At 40.9% G+C, this 27,247-nt stretch overlaps 1 long non-coding RNA gene across 1 annotated transcript; it reads left to right on the top strand.

The window, feature by feature from the left end:
- The first annotated feature begins 1,601 nt into the window (after positions 1-1,601).
- On the top strand, positions 1,602-27,247 carry LOC140741604 (uncharacterized). Its single transcript, XR_012102092.1, has 3 exons — positions 1,602-1,704; positions 13,456-13,531; positions 27,201-27,247. It is a non-coding gene; the product is annotated as an uncharacterized lncRNA (long non-coding RNA).

Here is a 27,247-nt window from a genome sequence, read left to right as displayed (position 1 = left end):
TGGACTGAACCTATTATGATGAAATTTGGCACACAACATAATTCTGAATTAGGTTACCTTTGAGCTCATTTGTCCAAATGTTCAGCCAGCAAATAGAATACTATATTAACTTAGAATAATATGATAAGTTGCTATTAAAACCTGGTGTTGTAGTTCAAGGACACTTATTAAATTGTGCTCATCCTGATGGTAATAGTGGAATTTCAACCAGCAACAGGGCCAATGCTCTTTGTATGAGAAGCCTGTTCTGCGGGTTTGTATGAAAACAGTTTGCTGCTACTGTGAAATATTAAGTTGGTTTGTAAAGCCCTTTATAAATCAACACATCGTCCAGTCTCCATAACTCAGACCCCTCCACTCCATCTTAACTGTCCTTCTAACACTTCAGACTTGATAAAGTACAGAAATACCCATGTTTTAAACAACCATTCAGCTAAACAAATATAGAGTTTGGTGGCAGTCAAGTGATCAGGGAGTAATCAGAGGCAATGTTCAGTGGAGAGGCTCATGGGACATTAGCAGAGAGAGAGGGTGGGTGTGAATGAGCTCTAAGAAGACCACTTAAAAGACCAAACAGGAAAACAATGGATGGCTCAAAGCTTCTGGCAGTAGATTAAGTAAAATTAAATCCCCTTTAACTAATGCCATTGCATGCCAAAATTCTCTGGATGAAGGCTGTATCAAAAGGTAAGGGCTCTGTGTGTCTTACATGCACAGAACAGTTTTGGACAAATGCTGTTAAAACATGCCCTACATGCTATTTGGTGCCACTATACATATTAGAATAAACTTTGCTGAAATTACACATGTGAGAAAAGTTACCAATCATGCTTCCCAATCAAGTTTTATATAAAAATTAGTCATTTAATGCAGAAATATGTTGCAAGGTCAAGAGAATTTCTAGACATGAATTTCCACACAGAAAAAAAAATCAGATTTAACATTTTTACACAGTGAGCGTTTGGTGCCTGGAATGAGTTGCCAGGGTTGATAGTGGAAACAGGTAAAGTAATGATGTTTAGGAGGCATTTAACAGATTTATGAACAGACAGGGTTATACTTCTATGCAGGCGGATGGGATTAGTTTGATTGGCATCATTGTCAGCACAGACATAGTGGGTGAATGGCCTTTTCTTGCATTGTACTCTTCTAAATTCTATGTAAACTAGATTCAAACATATGTTTTGAACAAGTGAAGTTAAAATGCACCAAGTTGATATGCATTTAACCAGTAATAACAAGAGTATAGTGTGATCAAATTAAACAAAATTTTAAAAAAGCAGAAACACAACTCAGGGAGGCGACAAATGTGTTAACAATTAGAATGTAACACTGCATTTCGTCAGAAGTGAATGAGGCAAGAAGATATAAATGAAGATAACATATCAGCAGAACAGGCTGAACAGAACAGTTTGAGTGACTGGGTGCTCACATGTATCTACCTGCATACACATGTGAATAAACATATTTCTGTGTCCTTTGATCTTTTGTTTTCTTCCGCCCTCCCCTTGTAGAATATTTATCGGCTTATACTTCAGGTGACCTGTTGCTGAACTTGTTTTACTTTTTCTCTCATAAGAAGGGAAATCTAAAACCTACACCCTTCAATGGTAGACAGGAAAGTCTAGGTGACTTGCATCCAGAAGAAGTTTGCATTCTAACTTAATGTTTTAAGGGTACCATTGCTACTTGTTCGTATGAAAAGTAAGTAAAATAAGTAAGTTACTTGTTTAACTGTAATGATTAATGATATTCAAGTTCTGTTCAGCAGGGAATCAGATGGCTACTGTAATGGGCATTCAATAAACAATACCAAACATTTGATTTGCTGGCCACTAGGAAACCTTACCTCATGGTGGTGGTAAAGGCAGTTGAGGGATTTCAGTTTTGCAGATTATTTCAGGGACAAGCTTGCTTATAGCTGGTTCTGTGCAAAAAGGTCTGGTTATCATAAATTCTGACAAGCATTCTCCGGCAATACAATATAGGCTGCAGAGCAACTTTGTGAGTTATGTTGTGTATCTGGACTGTGATTGCATATTATGAAGAAGATGAAAGGTGCTAAATCACTGATGTCCTTCAGAGAGCATATATTCCAAGCCTTTGTAATGACAGCACCTGCATAAATAACCTGCACACCCACTTGAGCAAGAAAATCCACTGAGTCCTCCAGGATACTGAGCTGATTCCTCTCTTCATAAACTGCCACCTTTCTGGAGACAGCTGTCAGAATTCATCAAAGTTACTGTCTTACCTGGGTATTCAGTTGAATAGTATGCTTAAATGCCTCTGGGATTTAGGAGGAGGTCGAGCCTGAGGCCAGTTCACACAAAAAAAGTACAGCATTAACTCTTTTGGAATGCAGTAAAACAGGCTTCGTGTTCTCTAAGGCCTTAGGCCAAGCTCCTCCCCAGAAGAAACAAGCAGGCTAAACCTGCCCTTTTCTCCTAAATGGAGAACATAAATGGTATTATTTTTTACTCTCCAGAATTAAAAATGATGATGTGATTGCAATCTTGCTAAGAAACTTAAGAAGATGTATATGTATTTACTGAGTTAAAGTAATGTTTATAAATATACAAAATACTGCTAACAGTTTAGCAAAATAATTAGATTCCACCTTAAAAAGAAATTACAGAAAATAGCATATTGACACTAATACAAAAATGCAATTGTGCTTCATTGTTTTCTACTTAAACTTTGCAATAAACTTCCTTAGCTAAACAAAACACATTTTAGTTCAGGAGAAGACAGCAAAGATCAAAGATGTTAGTTACATAGTTTTCTTTTGTATCTGGCTCCTGTAAACTACACTCACCACCTAGCTTTAGAACTAAAGTACAATTTCTGTGTAGTATTTTGATTTAATTACTAGTGACGGTGTAGTTGTGCTTTGTGATACCATGGAGATGAATGTCATGTTTGCTGTGAATTCCCAAATGGGTATGAGTGCTATTTGTCAAGACTAGTAGAAGTTCTTTGAAGATTTAGTTGGATGAACTGCAATATTGCTATACCTTTCTGATTAAAGGAACAAAGATGGGACTAACTTCATGGGCAGTACGGAAGTCTAGTGATCAGCACGACGCTTTACATTGCCAGTGATCACCAATCACTGTTCAATTCCCGCTGCTGTCCATAAGGAGTTTGTATGGCTTCCCCATGATCGTGAGGTTTTTCTCCGAGTGTTCCAGTTCCCTCAAGGTTCAAGATTCAAGATTGTTTAATGTAATTTTCTGTACAGAAGTGTAAAGGAGACCAAAATAATTGTTACTCCAGATCTGATGTAGCACAGAAAAACGCAGTAAGATGAAGAACACAGTAATAAAACAACATAATAAATATAAATGCATAAGATAGGTCATAGACATAGATTAATTGTATATCCATAAATTGATGCTAGGCACAGAAGCATCTGTACCTAAGCCACACTCCAAAGACATATGGGTTAGGATTGTGGGTGCGAGAAGCATGGCATCACTTGCGACTGTCCCAGCACATATTCAGACGTTGTTAGTCATTGATGCAAAATGACACATTTCACTGTATGTTTCAATGTTTTGATGTACATGTGACAAATAAAGCTAATCCTTAAAAGAATAAATTCCATATTGTCAATGAAAAGAACAGGCATTAAGGACTGAAAGCATATTCTTAATTCTTATAATATTCAAATTTATATTTGGATCTTCTGAAAGTCAAGACAAATTTGTACCAAGTTTCTCTCAATAGCTGGCAATGATGTAAGAATTTCCTTTCTGCAAACTTAAATGCGTCCAGCCCATCCGATTCTGTTCATTTGGATTGTGGAGAGGCACCACCTAAGAGCAGAATTACTTGAAAGTAAGCATTTGCTTTCAAATTATTGTGTAAGATATTAACTACATCTCCATCTAGATTATCTGGCTAGATGGAAATATAGTTAATAATAGAGATAATGTGGTAATAATAAAGATAATATGGTTTACGATCTCCTGCAATTATTACAATACATAATCATGAATATCCAACCTGTAAAGCAACCTCTTTACTTTGGTTGACTTCTTAGGCCAGAAAACATAGGAGCAGAATTAGGGTACTTGGTCCATTGAGTCTGCTCCAACATTGCACAATGGCTGATTTATTATCCCTCTCAACCCCATTCTCCTGCCTTCGCCCCATAGACTTTGATGCCCTGACTAATCAACCTCTGCTTCAAAAATATCCTATAACTCATCCTCCACAGCCGTCTGTGGCAATGACTTTCACAGATTCACGACCATTTGGTAAAGAAATTCCTTCTCATCTCTGTCCTAAATGGACATCCCTCTATTCTGAAACTGTGCCCTCTGGTCCTAGACTCATAGATAGATAGATAGATAGATTCTTTATTCATCCCCATGGGGAAATTCAACTTTTTTTCCAATGTCCCATACACTTATTGTAGCAAAACTAGTTACATACAATACTTAACTCAGTAAAAAATCCACTATAGAAAGCATCCTCTTCACATCCGCTCTATCTAGGCCTTTCGATATTCAATAGGTTTCAATGAGACCTCCCTCATTTTTCTAAACTCTAGTAAGTACAGGCCCAGAGCTATCAAATGCTCCTCTTACCTTAATCCTTTCAATCCCAGGATCATTCTCGTGAACCTCCTCTGGATGTTCTCCAATCCCAGCACATTCCTTCTCAGAAAAGGGGCCAAAAACTTCTAACAATACTCCAAGTGCTGTCTGACCAATGTCTTATAAAGCCTTAGCAATACATCCTTGCTTTTATATTCTACTCCTTTTGAAATGAATGCAGACATCATATTTGTCTTCCTTGCCACCAACTCAACCTGCAAGTTAACCTTTCAGGAATCCTGCATGATGACTCCCAAGTCCCTTTGTTCCTCTGATTTTGAATTTTCTCTCTGATTAGAAAATAGTCTATGACTTTATTCCTTCTATCAATGTACATGACCATACGCTTTCCTTCACTATATTCCATCTGCCACATCTTTGCCCATTCTCCCAATCTGTCTAAGTCCTTCAAAGTTCAAAGTACAGTTATTATGGAAGTATGTATACTATATACAACTTTGTGATTCGTCTCCTTACAGGGAGCCACCAAACAAAGAAACTCAATAGAACCCATTAAAAAAAGAACGTCAAACACCCAATGTGCAGAAAAAACAAATCGTGCAAACAAAAGAAGTAAGCAAATAACATTCAGAACTTCTGCAGACTATCTGCTTCCTCAGCACTACCTGTCCCTCCACCTATCTTCGTATCATCCTCAAACTTGGCCACAAAGCCATCAATTCCATCATCAAAAGCATAGACATATAACATGAAAAGAAGCAGTCCCAACACCAACATCTGCGGAACACCACCAGTCACCAGCAGCAAACTAGAAAAGAATTCCTTAATTCACACTCTTTCCCTTCTGCCAGGCAGCCAATCTTCTCCTTAGTAATAGCTACAGCACTCACATCTGCTCCCTAACACTCTTGAATTTCTGGCATGCTGCTGGTGTCTTCCACAGTGAAGACCAACATAAAATACTTCTCAAATTCATCCACCATTTCTTTGTTCCCCCATTACAACCTCTGCAGTGTCATTTTTCCAGTGGTCCGATGTCCACTCTTGCCTCTGTTTTATATTTTATAGATCTGATAAAACTTTTTTGTATCACTTTTTATATTATTAGCCAGTTCACTTTCATATTTCTTTTCTATCCTTATGTCTTCTTTAGTTGCCCTCTGGTGGTTTTTAAAAGTCTCCCAATTGTTTAACTTTCCATTAAAGTTTGCTATATTATGTGCCCTCTCTTTTGCTTTAATGCTGACTTGGACTTCCCATATCAGCCATGGTTGTGCCGTCCTCCCTTTAATATACTTAATCTTTGGGATGTATCTATGCTGCACCTTCCAAATTTCCCTGAGAAAATCCAGCCATTGCTGGTCTTCCATCATCCCTGCTGTTGTCTCATTCCAATCAACTTTCAACAGTCATGCCCCTGTATTTCCAATTATTCCACTGTAATACTGAAACATCTGACTTGAGCTTCTCCCTCTCAAACTGCAGGCGGTATTCTATCATATTAACATCACTCTCCACTAAGGGTTCCTTTACCTTAAGCTCCTTAATTAAATCCAGTTCATTACACAACACCCAATCCAGAATATCTGCCACAAGCTGCTCTAAAAAGCAATCTCATAGACATTCTACACATTCCCTCACTTAGAATCCAGCACCAACCTACTTTTGCCAATCTACTTGCATATTGAAATTCCCCATGACTACTGTAACATTGCCTTTTTTAAACGAATTTTCTATCTCCCATTGTAATTTGTAGCCCACATCCTAGCTGGTGTTCAGAGGTCTGTATATAACTGCCATCAGGGTCTTTTACCCTTTCAGTTTCTTAACTCTACCCAGAAGGAATCTACATCATCCGATCCTCTGTCACCTCTTTCTAAGGATTTGATTTCATTTGTTACCAACCGAGCCACCCCACCCTCTCTGCCTATCTTCCTGTCCTTTCAATACAATGTGTATCCTTGGACGTTAAGCTCCCAACTATAATCTCAGCCACAACTCAGTGATGCCCACAACATCATACCTACCAATCTTTAACCGCAAGATCATCCACTTTATTGTGTTTACTGCGTGCATTCAAAGATAACACCTTCAGTAATGCATTTATCACCACTTTTATACTTCAATTCATCCTACTGGTTGCAATTTTCCCCTATCATCTGCCTGTCATGCCTCACGCTCTCACTATATACTGCATCTGCTCCATCCTCAGCCCTATCACTCCGGTTCCCATCAAATTAGTTTACATCCCCCAAAAGCTCAAGGAAACTTACCTGCAAGTTTGATGGAGCTCAAGTGTAACCTGTCCTTTTCATACAGGTCAAACATTTCCCAGAAGAGATTCCAATGATCCAGAAATCTGAAACTCTGTCCCCTGCACCAATTTATCAGCCACACATTCATCTGCTAATTCATTCTATTCTTAACCTCACTCACGTGTGGAACTGGCAGCAACCCATTTTGACAGTAGAGGAGGCCATGGATAGAATGAAGCCACACTCAGGCTGGAGGAACAACACCTTATATTCCATCTGTGTAGACTTCAACCTGATGGCAGGAGCATTGATTTCTCTAACTTCCGTTAATGCCCCTCCTCCCCTTCTTACCCCATTCCTTATCTATTTATTTATTTATTTATTTATTTATCTATTTATTTATTTATTTGTTTGTTTGTTTGTTTGTTTGTTTATTTATTATTTTCCCTTTTTTTCTTTTTCTCTTTTTTCTCTCTCTGCCCCTCTCACAATCACTCTTTGCCTGTTCTCCATCTCCCTGTGGTGCTCCCCTCCCCCTTTCTTTCTCTCTAGGCTCCCCATCCCATGATCCTCTCCCTTCTCCAGCTATGTATCCCTTTTGCCAATCACCTTTCCAGCTCTTCGCTTCATCCCTCCCCCTCCTGTCTTCTCCTATAATTTTGGATCTCCCCTCCCCCTCCTACTTTCAAATCTCTTACTATCTCTTCTTTCAGTTAGTCCTGACAAAGGGTCTCGGCCCGAAACATCGACTGTACTTCTTCCTATAGATGCTGCCTGACCTGCTGTGTTCCACCAGCATTTTGTGTGTGTTGCTTGAATTTCCAGCATCTGCAGATTTCCTCGTGTTTGCCAGAACTAGAAAGATTATATAGTTTAACACGTGGCTATGGAATTGGTGTAGGAGGGAAGTTGTCAAAATTTTGGATCATTGGACTCTTCCAGGGAATGTAGGATGTGTACAGAAGAGATGGTTTGGACCTGAACTGGAGGGAGACTAATATCCTAGCAGAAAGGTTTGCTAGTGCTGCACAGTGGGGAGTGGATGTTGGAGGGGAACGGGAACAGATGGTCGACAGGTTGTAGAGACAGATGTTCATAAGACATCAGACAAAGTCAAGAATCAAACGGTTGATCATGGTGTGACTAGTGTCCTGGGCTGTGTATATTTCAATACAAGAAATATCGTAGGAAAGGCAGATGAGCTCAGGGCATGGATCAACACCTGGAATTATGATATTGTAGCCATTAGTGAGACTTGGTTGCTGGAGGGGCAGGACTGGCAGCTCAATATTCTGGGGTTCTCTTGTTTTATATGTGACAGAGTGGGAGGGATTAAAGGGGGAAGGGTGGCATTACTAGTCGGGAAAATGTTACAGCAGTGTTCAGACAGGACAGACTGGAGAGCTCAACTAGTGCAGTGTTATGAGTAGAACTGAGGAATAAGAAAGGTATGAATGGGGCTATATGACAGTCCACCCAACAGTCCATGGGATTTAGAGGAACAAATTTGTAGAGAGATAGCAGGCAGTCACAGGTCTGGTCCACAGGTTGAGATTCACAATTCGAGGAAGGCCAGTTGTGATGCTATCAGAAAGGATCTGGCAAGTGTGGATCAGGACAAGCTGTTTTCTAGCAAAAGTGTACTTGGTCAGTGGGAGGCTTTTAAAAGTTACATTTTGGGAATATAAAGCTTATATGTGCCTGTCAGAATAAAAGGTAAAGATAACAAATTTAGGGAACCTTGGTTTTCAAGACATATTGAGACCTTGGTTTAAAAAAAAGAAGGTGCATTACAAGGATAGGCAGGTAAGAACAAATGAGGTGCTTATGGAGTATTAGAAATGCAAGAGAGTACTCAAGAAAGAAATCAGGAGGGATAAAAGAAGGCATGAGGTTGCTCTAGTGTACAATGTGAAGGAGAATCCTAAGGAATTCTGCAGATATGTTAAGAGCAAAAGGACTGCAAAGGACAAAATCTGTCCTCTGGAAGATCAAACTGGTCATGCATGCATAGAGCCAAATGAGATGGGGGAGATCAAACGGATTTTTTGCATCTCTATTTACTCAGGAGGCAGACACAGAGTCTATAGAAATGAAGCCAAGCAGCATCAATTTCATGGACCCTGTACAGATTACAGAGGAGGAGGTGTTTGCTGTCTTGAGGCAAATTAGGATGGATAAATTTCCAGGGTCTGACAAGACGTTCCCTCAGACCCTGTAGGAGGCAAGTGCAGAAATTGCAGGGGCCCTAGTAGAGATATTTAAAACATCCTTAGTGACAGGTGAGGTACTGGGGGATTAGAGGATAGCTGATGTTGTTCCACTGTTTAAGAAAGGCTCCAAAATTAAACCCGAAATTATAGGCCAGTGAGCCTGACATCAGTAGCGGGAAAGATATTGGAAGATCTTCTAAGGGACTGGATATATGAGTATTTGCATAGACATAGACTGATTCGGGGTAGTCAAGGTGGCTTTGTGTGTGGTAGGTTGTGTCTAAGTAATATTATAGAGTTTTCGAGGAAGGTACTGGAAAAGTTGATGAAGGCAAGGCAGTGGATATTGTCTACATGGACTTTAGTAAGGTATTTGACAAGGCCCTGCATGGGAGGATTATCAAGAAGGTTCAGTTGCTCAGCATGCAAAATGAGGTAGCAAAGTAGGTTAGACTTTGGCATTGTGGGAAAAGCCAGAGGCTGTTAATAGATGGTTGCTTCTCTGACTCGAGGCCTGTGACTAGTGGTGTGCCACAGGAATCAGTGGTGGGTCCTTTGTTGTTTATCATCTATATTAATGACCTGGATGATAATGGGGTTAACTGGATCAGCAAATTTGTGCATGGCACCGAGATTGGGGGTGTAGTGGAGAGCGAGGAAGCCTATCAGAACTTACAGCAGGTTCTGGACCAGGTGGAAGAGTGGGCTGAAAAATGGTTGATGAAATTTAATGCAGACAAGTGCGAGGTGTTGCACTTCAGTAGGACAAACCAGGGTCGGTCTTACACAGTGAACGGTAGGGCACTGAGGAGTGTGGTAGAACAAAGGGATCTGGGAATACAGGTCCATAATTCATTGAAAGTGGTGCCACAGGTAGATAGAGCAGTAAAGAAAGCTTTTGACACATTGACGTTTATAAATTAATGCATTGACTACACGAGAGGGAATGTTATGTGGATGTTTTATAGACATTGGTAAGGCCTAATTTGGAGTATTTTGTGCAGTTTTGGTCATCTAACTACAAGAAAGATGTAAATAAGGTTAAAGGAGTAGAGAGAAAATTTACAAAGGACGTTGCTATGACTGGAGGACCTGAGTTATAAGGAAAAATTGAACAGGTTAGAACCTTATTGCTTGGATCATAGACGATTGAGGGGAGATTTGATAGAGGTATACAAAATTATGAGGGGTATAGATCGGGTAAATGCAAGCAACTTTTCCCACTGAGATCGGGTGGAACTCCAATTGGTTAAGGGTGAAAGGTGAAATGTTTAAGGGGAAACTTCTTCACTCAGTGGGTTGTGAGTGTGGAAGGAGCTGTCAGCACAAGTGGTGCATGCAAGCTGGATTTCGACGCTTAAGAGAAGTTTTGATAGTTACATGGAATGCAGGGGTCTGGAGGGCCTCGGTCCCAGTGCAGGTCGATGGGAGTAGGCAGTTTAAATTGTTTGGCATGGACTAGATGGGCTGAAGGGCCTGTTTCTGTGCTTTTTTTTATATGCCTCTATGAGAGGTCTGAATAATGTAGATGGTTATAAGTCTTTTCCCCGGGGCTGGGAAGTCCAAAATGAAAATGCATAGATACAAGATAAGAAGGGAGAGATTAAAAGGGACCTGAGAGGCAACTTCTTTTCACAGTTCTGGAATGAGCTGCCAGAGGAAATGGTTGAGGAGAGTACAAATGCTCTATTTAAGAGGCACATGGGGGGGGGGGGGGGGGGGGGAGGAGTGGGTGGCCTGGAAACTGTATCACCTTCAACAAGAGTCCTGCTTCAGCTGCAATACTTGCAGCACTATTGTTCTGTGCCTTCCCTAAATTACCTTCCCACCAATTTTGTTTCCTTAACAAATTTTCTTCAAATATGCCTTTGACCAACCATTATTAACATTGTTGATAATTCCATTAGTTCAAATAACACCAGTGTAAATCTATTAAGTATATTTATCACATATATTACTCTTTCTTAAAACGGACACCTCGCTGAGTTTCTCCCCAATGTTTAATGATTCTTCATTGTGATTACCAAAGCCTCACAAGTCAACTCTGTCATTCAGTATGTTGGAATTAATATTGACTATCCCAGTGGACTATTATACTGGATTATTCTACTCATTAACCAATGATTTCACTGCAGTGTGTAGGACACCTTCTTCCTGACTTCTGCATCTACGCACTGGAAGGTGAAAATCAGGTTTGAGCTGGAGCTGAGACAACAGCACATTAGGCCTCTTGCTCTGACATTGAACTGATAAACTGAATATGCCTTGCATCTGATCCTTATTTTATCCCAGTCCATGCATATGTCTGCACATGTGGCATAACCCCATTGATTTAAATGGGTTTGTTGACTAGAAAGATAAGTAAGGAATGTGTATGTTTTTTAAAATTTCAATATAATTTAACTAAATTTATTGTTTTTAAATTATGGTTTTAATTTAATAGTTTTGAACTATGCTAAATGTCTCTGATCATCAGTTTGCTATCATCAGGGCATTTCAGAGGCAGGGCCTCAGATCTTTTGCCCAAGGTCTAATCACTGCTTGTGGACTACTGCATTTCATGGTACAGTTGTGACAACCAGGACTGGAAGACATTTGAACCCTTAGGGCTGTAGAATGTTGCCATGGTCATGGAATTGCTCAGGAGTCAAGGGTGATGAGTTGGCCTATTGATGAATTATCTAGGCCAGGGGTTCCCAACCTGGGGTCCACAGACCCCTCAGTTAATGGTAAGGCTCCATGACATAAAAAAGGTTGGGAACCCCTGATCTGGACCATTAATGTGACCTGTGTTAATTTACCTGGAAGACATGACACAACCAAATAACCTGGAAGTAGTAAGCATGGGCACTACTTACACCAACTACTAGTAGTTGACCTGTTAGTATTTATTTTCAGACTCTTTAATTCTGATGAATGAGTTAATTTAAGTTAGTGGTCCAGAAATCAATATAGTGTGTTCATTTCTGATGAACAAAACAAGTGTTAGTTTGGAGTCAGGAATAATAACTCACCAGTAACATGAATAATACTTTGATCTATGAATATAACATGAAATATTCAAATTAAATTTTTGTTTGTTTTAATATACGTAGTCATATCTTGGGCTAAATGAAAAATATATACTAAAATGGTTTGTGTTGCAGTCAGACATGAGATTGTGGGTAATATATGAGCAAGTGAATTCAGCAATGACTTTGGAGCTTATGTGAATTAGTAACATAAGTGGATAAGTATGGATTTGGATTTGATTTCATCTGAATGCAGACAATTAAACAAAGAAGAAAGACAATATCTGGTGTCTATTGACTAATGGTTCCATAGATAGAAGTACTAATTCAATCGATAATCCAGCTGTATAACTGACAGCTATATATCATTATCTGTAAAATCAGAGCTCATGCACGTCACCAGCTTAAGCCATTCACCCACTGGCAGCTGTACTGTTAGCTGCAGTGTCCTTAAGCTCTGAATTCCCTTCCTTATCCTTTGTTTTTCTGCCTTTCTCTTCCTTAAGGACATTCTATGAAACCTACCCCTTTCTCCAAATTTTCTACATCTTTACTCATACCTTCTTATGAGGCTCAACGTCAATCTTGTTTGGTAATGCTCCAATAGAATCTCTTTGTATATTTTACTGCATATGCAGCACGAAGTAAAAATGCTGTTAATGCCAATCACTTACTTGCTTATTTGTGTCTCAGACCTATTAATTCCATTTAGTGTTGTGAGACTCGAATTGAAATTCTCGCAGTTTGTTCTTCATAAGTATGGTGTAAGCACTTAAATCTACGTTGATGTAAAAAAATGGTTTTTACTGATTTAAATCAAAGTTAGAAAAAAATTACAAAAGGGTTCTCCTGAAAGCCCTTTGCCTCTCAGCCTCCTCTTCAAATAGAATAAGGCCAATTTAAATACCTCTCTTTGACAAAAGTTTTATTGTCTTTCTTATTACCTCCTTCCTTCAATTGTCAACTTTTATTTTGCTATGTTTCTCTTGGTTATTTTGCTACATGAAATAAATAATAGAAATGCTTTATTCCGCCAACTTGCATAAATCTGTTTAAGATATATCCTAAATTTGATTTAGATGAGTAAGTCAATCAGATGCAGTATGCAGAGTTAACATATTGTCTTGATACACACAGAATCTGAAAATCAATTAGGTTTTACAAAGTTGGTAACACATGAACTAAAATAGAATTAGAAAGAAAACAAGAGAACACACCATTGGAATACATTTATCTTGAAGCCATTACTTTAATAAATCAAATGTCTCAATGGAATTTGTCTTAGACTGAGACAGGTTGGCCAAGAACTTCACAATAAATTACCCACAAAATAAAACCTCCTGAGGCTTTTAAAAACATGCTTGTTTGGACTTTATCATTGCATTCAACATGGATTTTTCTTTTACAGCCTCCCATCATCTTACCTCTGACACTACACAAGAGACTGTGGTCATGTACTGTTTATGCAGTTAGCAGTTTGGATGGTAAGTGGTTGGTGTCTAGTACTTCAGACTAAATGATGTGTCTATGAATGTGAGATAGAATGAGGCACTTTATCTGATAAAGTGTAAGCAGTGATTTTCGCATCAAATGTTTGCTCATGTTTGCAATTTAATCATTGCTAATTTCAAGTCACTGGGCATTTTATAGCCTCCATTGAAAACACATTTGAAAATAAATATTTTTCCATGTGGATAATAGACAGCAGGCAAAGTAAGACAAAATAATGCAGGCAAAAGAATATTACGTCCCATCATCTCTTCGTTTTGGCATAGTCCGTCCATCCAGTTACACACACAACATGCTGGAAGAACTCAGCAGGTCAAGCAGCATCTATGGAGGGGAATAAACAGTTGACATTTTAAGCTGAGACCCTTCATCACTACTGGAAAGGAAGAGGGCTGAAGCCAGCGTAAGAAGGTGGGAAGAGGGTGAAGGAGTACAAGCTAGTAGGTGATAGGTGAGACCAGTTGAGGGGGAAGGTGGGTGGGTGGGGGAAGGGGGTGAAGTAAGAAGCTGGGAGGGGATAGGTGGAAGAGTTAAAGGACTGAAGAAGAAGGAATACATGTGACAGTGGTGATTCAAGTCTGGGTGAGCACATGCTTGAGCACATCAGAGATCACAGAGGGGGAGCAGTGAGAGAGGGTCTCGCTGAACTCCCATCGAAGAGAAGATTTAAACTTCTTCAGGGGATGCATACCTCATAACTCAGCCCCAAAATGTCGACTGTTTATTCCCCTCTACAGATACTGTCTGAGCTGCTGAGTTCTTCCAGCATTTTGTGTATGTTGCATGGGAATCATTAGGGTTGTGGAGATTAGCATAGGAGCCAAGCCAGTTGCTGCTTGGTTGGAGTCAATTCAAGATTTTCTGTCATCATTCCATCTTCAGAGCAGCATTAAGCTACATAATCATTAGAGATTTGGTTGGTGACTGTAGGTCCATGAGATATTGTTTGAAGATGATGTAATTTATTACCAGGAAATTCAGTTACATGATGAATAATGATCTATCCGTCCGCAACCTTCTTCACTGTCAGGGTGAAGCCAAATACAAACTAGAAGAATGATATCTCATAAGTCAAGTCAAGTCAAGTCAAGTCACTTTTATTGTCATTTCGACCATAACTGCTGGTACAGTGCATAGTAAAAATGAGACAACGTTTTTCAGGACCATGGTTTACATGACACAATCCAAAAAGCTAGACTGAACTACGTAAAAAAAAACAACACAGAGAAAGCTATACTAGACTACAGACCTACACTGGACTGCATAAAGTTCACAAAAAAAGTGCAGGCATTTACAATAAATAATAAACAGGACAGTAGGGCAAGGTGTCAGTCCAGGCTTCGGGTATTGAGGAGTCTGATAGCTTGGGGGAAGAAACTGTTACATAGTCTGGTCGTGAGAGCCCGAATGCTTTGGAGCCTTTTCCCAGACGGCAGGAGGGAGAAGAGATTGTATGAGGGGTGTGTGGGGTCCTTCATAATGCTGTTTCCTTTGTGGATGCAGCGTGTAGTGTAAATGTCCGTGATGGCTGGAAGAGAGACCCCGATGATCTTCTCAGCTGACCTCACTATCCGCTGCAGGGTCTTGCGATCTGAGATGGTGCAATTTCCGAACCAGGCAGTGATGCAGCTGCTCAGGATGCTCTCAATACAACCCCTGTAGAATGTGATGAGGATGGGGGGTGGGAGATGGTCTTTCTTCAGCCTTCGCAGAAAGTAGAGACGCTGCTGGGCTTTCTTTGCTATGAAGCTGGTGTTGAGGGACCAGGTGAGATTGTCCGTCAGGTGAACACCAAGAAATTTGGTGCTGTTTACGAGGTCTACCGAGGAGCCGTCAATGTTCAGCGGGGAGTGGTTGCTCTATGCCCTCTTGAAATCAACAACCATATCTTTTGTTTTGTTCACATTAAGAGATTAAGAGATAACACAAGAGATTCTGTAGATGCTTGAAATCCAGGGCAATATATACAAAATGCTGGAGGAACTCAGCAGGTCAGACAGTATTAATGGAAATGAATGAACAGTCAATGTTTATGGCTGAGACCCTTCATCAATGCTATCTCATATTCTATTTGGGTAGCCTACAGCTCTATAATATAAACATTGAATCTTCTGATTAACAGGTAACTGTGTGTTCCTTTCCCACTCCTACCACTCCACCCTTGTTATTTCTCTCTTTGTTCTCTTTTATTCTCTGCCCGTGTTACCGAGATTCATTGCTGTTCCCCACTTGGTTTCTTCTCCCTTGGTTGACCTTTCCAATCCCCTCCTCCATCTTAACTATCTGCCTATCATTCCTTCCTTATCTGACTTCACTAAACACCTTCCTGATTCTGTCTCTACCTTCCCTCTCCCCTCCCCCATGTGGTTCCATCTGCCTATACTTTTCCTTTTCTGTTTCCATCTATCGCCCAACAGTGAAAATGAGAAGTAGGAAATCTAATGGAGAGAATTCCAGAGTATGTATCCCAGCAGCTGAAAACACAGCCACTACTCATGGTATGATATAAATCAAGAGTATGCAAAATGCAAGAATTGGAAAAGTAGAGATGCCCAGAAGGTGCAGAGTTGGAGAAGGGGTAAATCTGTTGGTAAAAATTATATCAAATCCTTAGAAAGATGTGACATAGGATCAGAAGATGCAGAATCCATATAGGTAGAGCTAAGAAACTGTAAAGGTAAAATGACCTTGAAGGGAGATATATACAGTCCCCTGGATAGTACTAAGGATGTGGGGTACAAATTACAATGGGAGATCCAAAAGAGCAATGTTACGATAGTCATGGGGGATTTCAATATGCAGGTAGATTAGTAAAATTAGGTTGGTGCTGGATCCCAATAGGGGGAATTTGTAGAATGCCAATGAGATGGTTCTTTTAGAGCAGTTTGTGGTTTGCCCTCTAGGGAAAAGGCGATTCTGAATTGGGTGTTGTGTAATGAACCAGATTTCATTAGGGATCTTAAAGGAAAGGAACCCTTAGGAGGTAGTGATCATAATATGACAGAATTCACCCAGTATTTTGAGAGGGAGAAGCCAAAGTCAGATGTATCAGGGAATTATAGAGGCATTAGAGAGGAGCTGGCCAAAGTTGATTGGAAGGGGACACTTATGGTCCGGTCCGGAGCCTGCATTCCGGTTCTTGATCTGGTCCGCGGACTCCAGACTCTGGGTCTTGTAGCCATCCCTCGTTTCGCCCATGAGCCCAATTAGTCACGCCTGTGGATCATCTTGGCTTGTTTGGGCTCAAGGAGGTGCAGCTGATGCCCGTCAGCTGGCGGTGTATTTAAAGGGCGCTGGGACTGAGTAGAGTTGGGGGTTGTCCTGTCCTAGAGTATCCACTGTTAAAGATGAGTTCTGTGAGTGAGTCTGGCAGCCACCCTGGACTGAGCTCCCTTCCTATCCCTTGCCTCTGTTGGGTAAGCCAGGCTGGACTGCCATTGACTGGTGGAGGGACTCTGCCCCTTCCTATCCCTCACCTCTGATGGGTTGTGCCCTGTGACTTGTTCAGGCCCCTGTGTTCCTGCTTGGGAGGTCTGGGCCCTGCCCAGGAGTTATGTGGCCTGCCCAGAGGACTCTGACCGTTCCTATCCCTCGCTGCTGATGGGTTGTGCCCTGTGACCTACCCATGTGCCCTGTGACTTGCCCAGGCCCCTGTGTTCCTGCCTGGGAGGTCCGGGCCCTGCCCAGGAGTTATGCAGCCTGCCCAGAGAGCTCTGGGATCCTGCCTGACCTCTAAGATCCCGCTTGAACTCCAAGACTTTCCCTGAACCCCAGAATCATCTTGAACTGTGGCGTCCCTCACGCACGCCACGGTCTCCACACCTTGTCTATCGTTTAGTTGGTCCTGTCCTGCCCCTAGTACTTCAGTGCCTGCGTCCTGCATTTGGGTCCAGTCTCACGTCCCCTTATGACAGACACTATCAGGGATGATGGCAGAACAGCAATGGCTGGATTTTATGGGAGCAATTCGGAGGGCACAGGATAGATAAATCCCAAAGAAGAAGTATTCTAAAGGGAGGGTGACACAGCTGGAGCTGACAAGGGGAGTCCATGACAGTATAAAAGGAAAAGAGAGGGCATATAATAGAGCAAAAATTTGTGTAAAGTTAAAAGATTGGGAAGTGTTTAAAAACCAACAGAAGGCAAAAATAGACATAAGAAGAGTAAAGATTAAACATGAAGGTAAGCCAACCAATAATATAAAAAAGGGTACAAAAAGTTTTTTTCCAGATATATAAAGAGTAAAAGAAGTGAGAGTGGATATTAGACAGCTGGAAAATGATGCTGGAGAGGTACCAATGGGGGACAAAGAAATAGCAGATGAACTTAAGAAGTATTTTGTGTCAACCTTCACTGTGAAGGACACTAGCAGTATGCCAGGAATTCAAGAGTGTCAGGGAGTAGAAGTGAGTGTCGTTGCAATACTAAGGAGAAGATGCTTGGGAAGCTGAAAGGTCTGAAAGTAAACAAGTCACCTGAACCAGATAGAATACACCCCAGGGTTCCAAAAGAGGAAGTTGTGGAGATTGTGGAGACATCAGCAGTGATCTTTCAAGAATCACTAGATTCTGGAATGGTTCCAGAGGACTGATTACAAAGGAGGAGGTGTTTGCTGCCTGAGGAAAATCAGAGTGGATAAATCCCCAGGCCTGACAAGGTCTTCCCTTTGACCCCGTGAGAGGCAGGTGCAGAAATTGCAGGGTCCCTAGCAGAGATACTTAGTGTTCTTTGCCATGGGTGAGGTGCCAGTAGATTGGAGGATTGTAATGTTGTTCTGTTGTCTAAGAAGGATTCTAACAATAAGCTAGGAAATTATAGGCCAGTGAGCCTTAAATCAGCAGTGCATAAGTTACTGGAAGGTATTCTAAGGTGTGGGTAATGACCTCACATGTGTTCAAGTTCAACAGTGGGCGTGGCAGGGAATGAGGAAAGGTGCAGCTGACTCATATCGCCAAATCATATCGTTTCCTCACGGCCCAGTGGTACATGCTTTGCGGCCTGGTACCGGTCCACAGCCCAGTGGTTGGAGACCACTGTTCTAAGGGACTGGATAGACAGGGACTGATTAGAAATAGTCAACATGGCTTTGCACATGATAGTTCATGTCTAACCAACATTATAGACATTTTCGAGGAAGTTACTGGGAAAGTTGATGAAAGCAAGGCAGTGTTGTCTACATGGACTTAAACAAGGCCTCTGACAAGGTTTTGCATGAGAGGTTGGCATTCAAGATGAAATAGTCAATTAGATTATTCTTTGGCTTCACAGGAGAAGCTGGAGAGTGTTAGTAAAAGGTTGCCTCTCTGACTGGAGGCCTGTGACTAATGGTGTGCCGCAAGAATAGGTGGTGGATCCATTGTTATTTGTCATTCATATCAATGATCTGGAAGATAATCTGGTAAACTGGATCAGCAAATTTGGGGATGGCACCAAGATCGGGGGTGTAGTGGACAGTGAGGAAGACTATCAACACTTGCAGTGGGATCTGGACCAGCCGGAAAAATGGGCTGAAAAATGATAATATGGATTTTAATGCAGACAAGTGTGAGGTGTTGAATGATACTACTAGCTCAAGAAAGTGAATGGGCTGTTCCTGATACTGTTTCTTAAGTTCTTTGAGCAGGTTGAGTTAGCGAATGGATTTAAGCTTCTGAAGGATGCAAGGTGGGGCAAGGTAGGAGAGCACTATTAGTGTATTGTTTCGAATGATATATGTGCTCAACTAATTCAAGCAAGTTTATTTCTTTAAGTCTTCCTCATTTGTAAATACATTTGTTCTACAGGCTGGAGAACAGAGAATTGTCTTTAAAGTTAGTCATATAGAGCATGTTCTTGATATGCCAACGTACTGATTTACTACACAAAATCATTCACAGAACATGAATATGCAAGCAGAGTCCAGAAGAGGAGATTGAAATCTGGACCCCTTTCCTGCTGAGTTGCCAGCAAATGAAGGCCAAGAGGATTCAGATGTGGTGTAATTTAAATATTTAATATTGCTGCTTCAAAACTGGAGCATAACAATGCACTGAAGATCGCTCTTTGATCCTCAACTACAAGAGGTCAAGAATGGAGTCACAAGTGTAATTTAGAGAGTTTGTCCTCATTGGTCAAACTAATGCTGTTTCTGTGGAGTTTGCATGTTCTCCCTATGATTCAGAATCAGATTTATTAACACTAATTTATACAACATGAAATTTGTTGTTTTGTGGCAGTAGTACTGTTCAAAGACATAAAATTATAGTAAATTACAAAAATAAGTAAATAGTGCACACAAAAAGGCAATGAAAAACACGAGAAATTCTGCAGATGCTGGAAATCCAGAGCAACATCAGAAAGGTTGGCCACTGGGAAATTCCACTTTTGGCAGTTGGAGTGGAAGTAGTTGAAAAAGCATTCCCCTAATTTACATCGGGTCTCACCAATGTAGAGGAGGCCGCATTGGGAGCACCGGATACAATAGACGACCCCAGCAGATTCACAAGTGCTGCCTCACCTGGAAGGACTGTTTATTTCCTGATGGCCAATCCCCATTTCCATTCTAACATGTCGCTCCCTGGCATCCTTTTCTGCTACAATGAAGCCACTCTCAGGGTAGAGGAGCAACACTTCATATTCCATCTAGGTAACCAACAAACTGATGACATCAATGTCAATTTCTCCTTCTGGTAATTTTATTTTTCTTTTATTCTTTTCCCTTCCCCCTTTCCTCTTCTTCTATTCTCCTCTATGGCCTCTTACATCTTCTCCTCATCTGCCTATCACCTTCCACTGCTGCCCTTCCTCCTTCCCTTTCCCCCATGATCCATTCTCCTGTCCTTCTTCTTCAGCCCTTTACTTTTCACACCCACCTGGCTTCACCTATCACTTTTGAGCTTGACCTCCATCAACTTCCCCCACCTTTATATTCTGGTGTTTTCTCACTTCTTTTCCAGTGCTGATGAAGGCTCTTGGCCCGAAACGTCAACTGTATATTCATTTTCATAGATGCTCCTGTACCTTCTTCCTGATGGCAGCAGCGAGAAGAGAGCATCTCCTGGGTGTGGGATCCCTGATGATGGGTGCTGCTTTCTTGCAACAATGCTTTATGTAGATGCACTCAATGGTGGGGAGGCCTTACCTGTGATGGACTAGGCCATATCCACTGCTTTTTGTAGGATTTTCTATTCAAGGGCATTAGTGTTTCCATACAAGGCTATGATGCAGCCAGTCAATATACTTGTTCTCTGACAGGTTTTCTGAAATGATAACACCAAGCAATTTAAAATTGCTGACCCTCTCCACATCTGATCCCCCAATGAGGACTGGCTGATGGACCTCTAGCTTCCTCCTCCTGATGTTGATAATCAGCTCCTTTGCTTGGTTGACATTGAGTAAAAGGTTGTTGTTATGGCACCACCCAGCCAGATTTTCAATCCCTCTCCAAAATGATGATTCATCACCACTTTTTATTCGGCCTACAACTGCAGTGTCATCTGCAAACTTAAATATGGCATTGGAGCTGTGCTTGGTCTTACAGTCATAAGTGTAAAGTGAGTAGAGCAGGGGGCTAAGCTCACAGCCTTGTGGTGGACCTGCACTGATGGAGATCATGGAGGAGATGTTGTTGCCAATCAGAACTGACTGGGGTCTACAAGTGAGGAAATCGAGGATCCAATTGCACAAGGAGGTATTGAGGTCAAGGTCTTGGAGCTTATTGATTAGTTTTGAGGGGATGATGGTATTGAATGCTGAACTGTAATGGATAAAGGGCATCCTGATGTATGCACCTTTGCTGTTGAGATGTTTCAGGGTTGAGTGAAGAGTCAATAAGATGCCCTCTGCTGTGGACCTGTTTCTTCGGCAGACAAATTGAAGCAGATCCATGGTGTCTCTCAGGCAGAAGCCAGTATGTTTCGTCACCAACCTCTCAAAGTGCTTTGTCACTGTGGATGTAAGTACTACTGGATGATAGTCACTGAGGCAGGTCACCACGTTCTTCTTAGGCACCGGTATAATTGAAGCCTGTTTGAAGCAAATGGGTACCTCAGACTGCCGAAGCGAGAGGTTAAAGTTTTCAGTGAACTTTCCAGCCAGTTGATCAGCACAGGTCTTCAGTAACTGCTCGTACCCCATCTGGGTCAGATGCTTTTCATGGGTTCACCCTCCCTCAGGGACTGAAATCACATGACCATTGGGGATTGTGGGAGTTTGCGATAGAAGCTGTTTCTGAAATGTTGAATATGGGTCTTGAGGTCCCTATGCCTCCTCTACAATGGTAACAATAAAAAGAGGGTGTGTCTTGGCTGGTGAAGGTCCTTAGTGAATGCTGGCTTCTTGAGACATTACCTCAACTTAGATGTCCTCATTTTATTGGCAGTGTTGTGACCGTCATGGAACTGGTTAGGTCTACCATGGTTTTCGTCCAGACTGGTAGATATGTAAGCTTGCTAATTTGGTGCACACCAGCACAACTACCAGAGTAGCTGTCTTACTCTGTCTTACTCTTAGTCTTCAATGTGTCACACCTTCAATCCTCACCACTCTCCATATGGAGCTTGCATGTTATCCATGTGACTGCATGGGTTTCCTCTGAATGCTGCAGTTTCCCCCCATATTCCAGGTTAGTCCGTTAACTGGCCACTGTAAATTACCTGTAGTGTGCCGGTGAGGAGTAAATCTGGAGGGATGTGATAGGCATGGGGTGAGAATAAAATGGGATTAGTATTAATGGATGCTCAAGAGTTGATGAGGGCTCAGTTGTCTGAAGGTAATGTTTACTTCTTTGTGACTTTATGACTTTTTAAATTGTTCCATAAGAAATTTGACCCTCCGTGGCCTGAAAAAAAACCAGTCAAGGATCATCTGGCCAAAGCCCACCCTCACAGGCTGTACAATTTCCAACCCTAAGTCTCTGAACTGGCAAGATAAGGGTTAAATCCCAGTAGAGGTAGGTACGAAGCCTACTTTGGGCTTCTGGCACATTGCTGTTCCACGTGTACAACACTTGGACATTGGGTCACGTTGTAAAGCTGTGTTAACTTTCTATATCCATCTCACATATGTTTAAAACCTGAAAGGGCTTGGAAATATAAGCGTTTCTGCTATGATTTTCTTCTGTGAAAATAGAAACTGTAATTTGAGCTGGTGACTCAGTGAAAAACTCACAATGGATAACTCTGATGGTGGCCCCAGATGGCATCAGATCACATCAGTGGAGCCACATCCATTCTATAATTTAGCATTCTAAATTTACACCGGATGGACCAACTGGTGACATTTCAGTCTGGAGGTAGTGAGGAGATGTTATGGTATTCTGACGTTGATATATAATTTAGTGTCTAACAGGATCTCAATGGATGAACCCAAAGTGATATTACAGAGCAAACAAATCACATGTGAACTTTTACATTTTCTGAACTTTCAGAATGCATTTTCAGTCTATGAGACAACAAAGCACTCATCATTGATCTGTTAGTGGTCCTGTGTAACATTGCTTCAGATCCCAGTGGAGCCACTTCCTTAGTATAATTTAGAATTCTAAATTTGTAAATGTAAAGAACTGTGCTTTGTGTAACTTGTTTTCTAAACTAATTTACCTAATATCTTTGACCTTCAAGCGGAGCTGCCAAGACTTCAACCATAGGGCCTGAGAATAGCCTAAAGCAATGACTAAGATACAACACGTCCCACAAAGGGTTCCAAATATTCCAACCCTCTGTGCTAAAGATCAAAATTGTGGATGATGGAAATGAAAGGAATCAAAACTAAGACTCATTGAATCTGGTTGTTACAGAGTTTTTGGGCAAGTGGTTTCTGAACAACTTAAGCTTCCCACTATAATGAAGCCAATCTCTTATCCAGTAGCTAGTGATTATCCTTTAAAGGTCTCATTCATTCCAGCCTGTTATTTGCAAATACATTTGTTAATTAGAACAAATGGCAAATTTTAAAGCTGCCAAAAGAAATACAACTGTAAGGAACATTATTGCCAAGAAGTTACATCACAATGCTCATTTACTTTATTTATTTAGAAATACAGCACAGTATCAGGCCCTTCCAGCCCATCGAGCCTGGACAGTCCAATTACACCCATATGACCAATTAACCTACTGACCCATATGTTTTTGGAATGTGGGAGGAACCCAGACCACCCAGAGGAAACCTACACAGTCATCGGAAGAAACTTCTTACAGACAATAACAGAATTGAACCCGGGTTACTGGCACTATAATAGCATTACATGAATTGCTACGCTACCATGCTGCCCCACACTTTCAGAAATCTGCATTTGAAAGGTACTTATCATGAAGTTAAAAGTGTGAACAATCTTTTCTGGGTCACTTCTTGTAACATGGTAAACTTGACCAGACGGTCTCCAATATGAACTGTGCTTGTGCAGTATTGCATTCAATGTGAATCAAATTCAATCATTTTTGGAACAAAACAATAAAAAAAATCTACCATGTTGTTGTAGGAACAGCTGTACATAAGAACTATCGAGACAACTCAACCTTCATGATGGATCACCCACTGGAGCTCCACTGATCTAAGTCCAATAGGGATGATGGTGTCTATTGGGACCCTAGGGAGTTCGCTGTGATTGAGACCTTGGGGTATGATAGAATCAAGGGAGAAATCAGTGGTATAGGTGTCAGGGCCTTGAATGATTGGCAGGTCACATGGTGATTGGTAGTCAGGATGTGGTTGGGTTCATGGGAATTGATGGATCAAAAGGAACATGATGACTTCAGATAGAGTGAGACCAGATTTAGTATGTTTACATTTTTTCTTCACACCCATATCCCTTCCTTCTTTGGCATCCACTAGTTGTACTCACTAGTCTCTGGCCAGCATTCCAGTCACTCATTCTCCCACCCCCATCTGCTGATCTCTCACACTTGGACCCTCTGTGTGACCAATCTCTCTGCAATCTGTCAACCCCAAAAGCCATGACCCCCCACCTCAACTATCAATAATCCCATGATTTGCCAATATCCTTGGTCCTGACAATTCCACTACTGAATTTTCCCTTACCCCTAAAATCCCCCAAGGCCCTTGGCCACATGATCCCTCTGGACATCCAATAAGTGGTCCAACCTCCACCACTCCTGGCACTCTCTCACCCTAACCAACCACCATCTGCCAGCACTTTTCCACGGACTGCTTACCAGATTGGACAATTCCAGGTCAAATCCATGCCTATGACTGATGGCCCTAGCTACCTACCCTCCAGTTCCACTAATCACTTGGATATGGCTTTAAGTCTAATTCAATGTTGTAACAGCAAGCTCCATGCAAAACAGTTTCTCCTGTTCCACTCCCTTGACTATCCAGCACACTAGAATCCATGGTTCTGTTTTTTTCATGTCCTCACAAGTGATCATGATCTCTCACTAACTCAATGGCAATGACATACCCCTCCCCATACACATAACATCAGCCACCAAACCTAGCTTTATACTTGCACGTGATTCTTAGTGAGCTTGGAAGCTGAAGATTTTATGAGGGAAGAGCACAAAAAGTGGGCTAAGAGAGGTATATTGGATTGAGGTGGAGATCAACTATGATCTGAGAGAATGGCCAAGCAAATTCAAGGTGCTAAGTGGCTAACAACTAAATGGACTATTTCTAAACAAAGATATCAGTATTAATCAGAAGCTAGAGTAAAATTGCTGAAACTAATCTCTTTCAGTTTCTGCTAGGCTTACAGATAAATTGCATCCATCATACAATTTACATGTTCTGGCAAAGTTTAGAATAAGAACTGAAGATGGAGTAATGTTCATTCATTGGAACACATAGACAAGAGAGATCACTGGCATTTACTTTCAAAGTTGAAGTTTTGGTCAAAGTTCAAAGTAAATGTAATATCAAAGATAGATAGATAGATAGATAGATACTTTATTCATCCCCATGGGGAAATTCAACTTTTTTCCAATGTCCCATACACTTGTTGTAGCAAAACTAATTATGTCACTATGTACTACCCTGAAATTAATTTTCTTACAGGAATTCACAAGAAATAAAATAACATTAATGAAAAACTACACACAAACAAAGTCTAACGAACAACCACAGTGCAAAAGAAGACAAACTGTGCAAATACAGGGAAAAAGTAAGAGATAGATAGATAAATCTGATAACACGAGTTGTAGAGTTCTTGAAAGTGAGTGCATAGGTTGTGGAATCTGTTCAGAGCTAAAGAGAGTGAAGTTATCCATGCTGGTTCAAGAGTCTGATGGTTGAAGAGTAATAACAGTTCCTGAACCTGGTGGTGTAGGACCTAAGGCTTTTGTACCTCCTTTACAATCGCAGCAGTGAGAACAGAGTATGACCTGGTGGTGGGGGTCTTTGATGATGGATGCTGCTTTCTTGTGGCCACGTGCCTTGTAGACGGTGGCCAGTTAGTGTGGTGGGGAATTGATGGGAAGATGCGGGGATTTGCATTTCACACTCACATTTTAGTAAAGTTCCATTTGTCCCGATTCGCATCTAATATACAGATTAGTTAACAGCAGAGATTGAATGATTGACTTGCTCCTGAATTAGATCAGCTTTACATTGATCTAGAATTTCATTGATAAAGAAGCAAAAATAAATAATGCAGCTAACATCCAAAAAGATGGTTCAGTTCTAATCTGTTCTCCTTTCGACAGTCCTATTTAATTTTGATAGTCATTTCACTTTGAGTATGAATCCAGTTAATTTCTAAATGAATAAACTGTGTATAATCGGACTGCCTGTGGAACAAATTTAGATCGAGTGCATGTAAAATCTGATCTTAATTCATTGCAGAGTTGAGCTCCCCTTTATCTGAAATAGAGGATACTGCCAAGGAAGAAACTTTTGAATGTCAAGTGAGTGTTCCCTTCACTATGCTACAAGAAAATTCCAAAGACTAAATGTTAATTAAACCCAGTGTCATGACTGTAAAGTCAAAGTGGTAGCACATGACATTAGAGAAGAGAAATGCAGATACAAAATAAAATCATTAGGCTAAATGGCTGAAAATTAAAACAGCGTGAGTTTGCAAACAGTCAGAAGAAATAAACGGAGGACCGGATATGTACCAAAACATTTTAAAATTGAAAACAGGGATGAATAAAGGCATAAGCTGCTTGCTTAAATGAACAAAGCGGATCTGTGAGTTAAAAGGTAAACCAAAATGGAGCCTAAAGCTTTCAAGGTGAAAGAGTATGCTCAACGTTCTTAACCAAATGGAGTCGCTAGTTAAAAAGATGAAATAGAAATATTGACAAGCTCAATGTTAAAATTTCCTCACAACAGAGTGAATCTTGAAACTTCCTATAGAAGTCATTCCATTTGAAGTGAGTCCTGGATATCCAGGTGCTATCTGTGAGTCAGGGACATACTTGCAGATTTAGGGTGATGGAAGCTGGGACCACATTCCAACCTGGAACCCTCAGGGAATCTGGTCAGTGGGGCCAGTGTTCCTCATATCACTTCTCAGATCCTGCTTCATTCAGTCCTGGTACAATGTCTGAGATTCAATTGATTTCAATGGGAATTTCAGGCCTGCAGAATAGTGGGTAAGGGCAAAGGACAGGTTTCAAAATAAAACAATTTGCCAAGTTTAATGCTTTTAATTATTTCTAAATAATTTTATGTACTTTAATTGTGCTTCATTCTTACTATGTCTAGGCAGTTCCAGTGTGGCTCAGTTTAACAAGGAATGAGAAGCATACTTG

The sequence above is a fragment of the Hemitrygon akajei genome, chromosome 18, assembly GCF_048418815.1.
Source record: "Hemitrygon akajei chromosome 18, sHemAka1.3, whole genome shotgun sequence".
Taxonomy (NCBI): domain Eukaryota; kingdom Metazoa; phylum Chordata; class Chondrichthyes; order Myliobatiformes; family Dasyatidae; genus Hemitrygon; species Hemitrygon akajei.
This window is presented reverse-complemented; position numbering and strand designations above follow the sequence as displayed.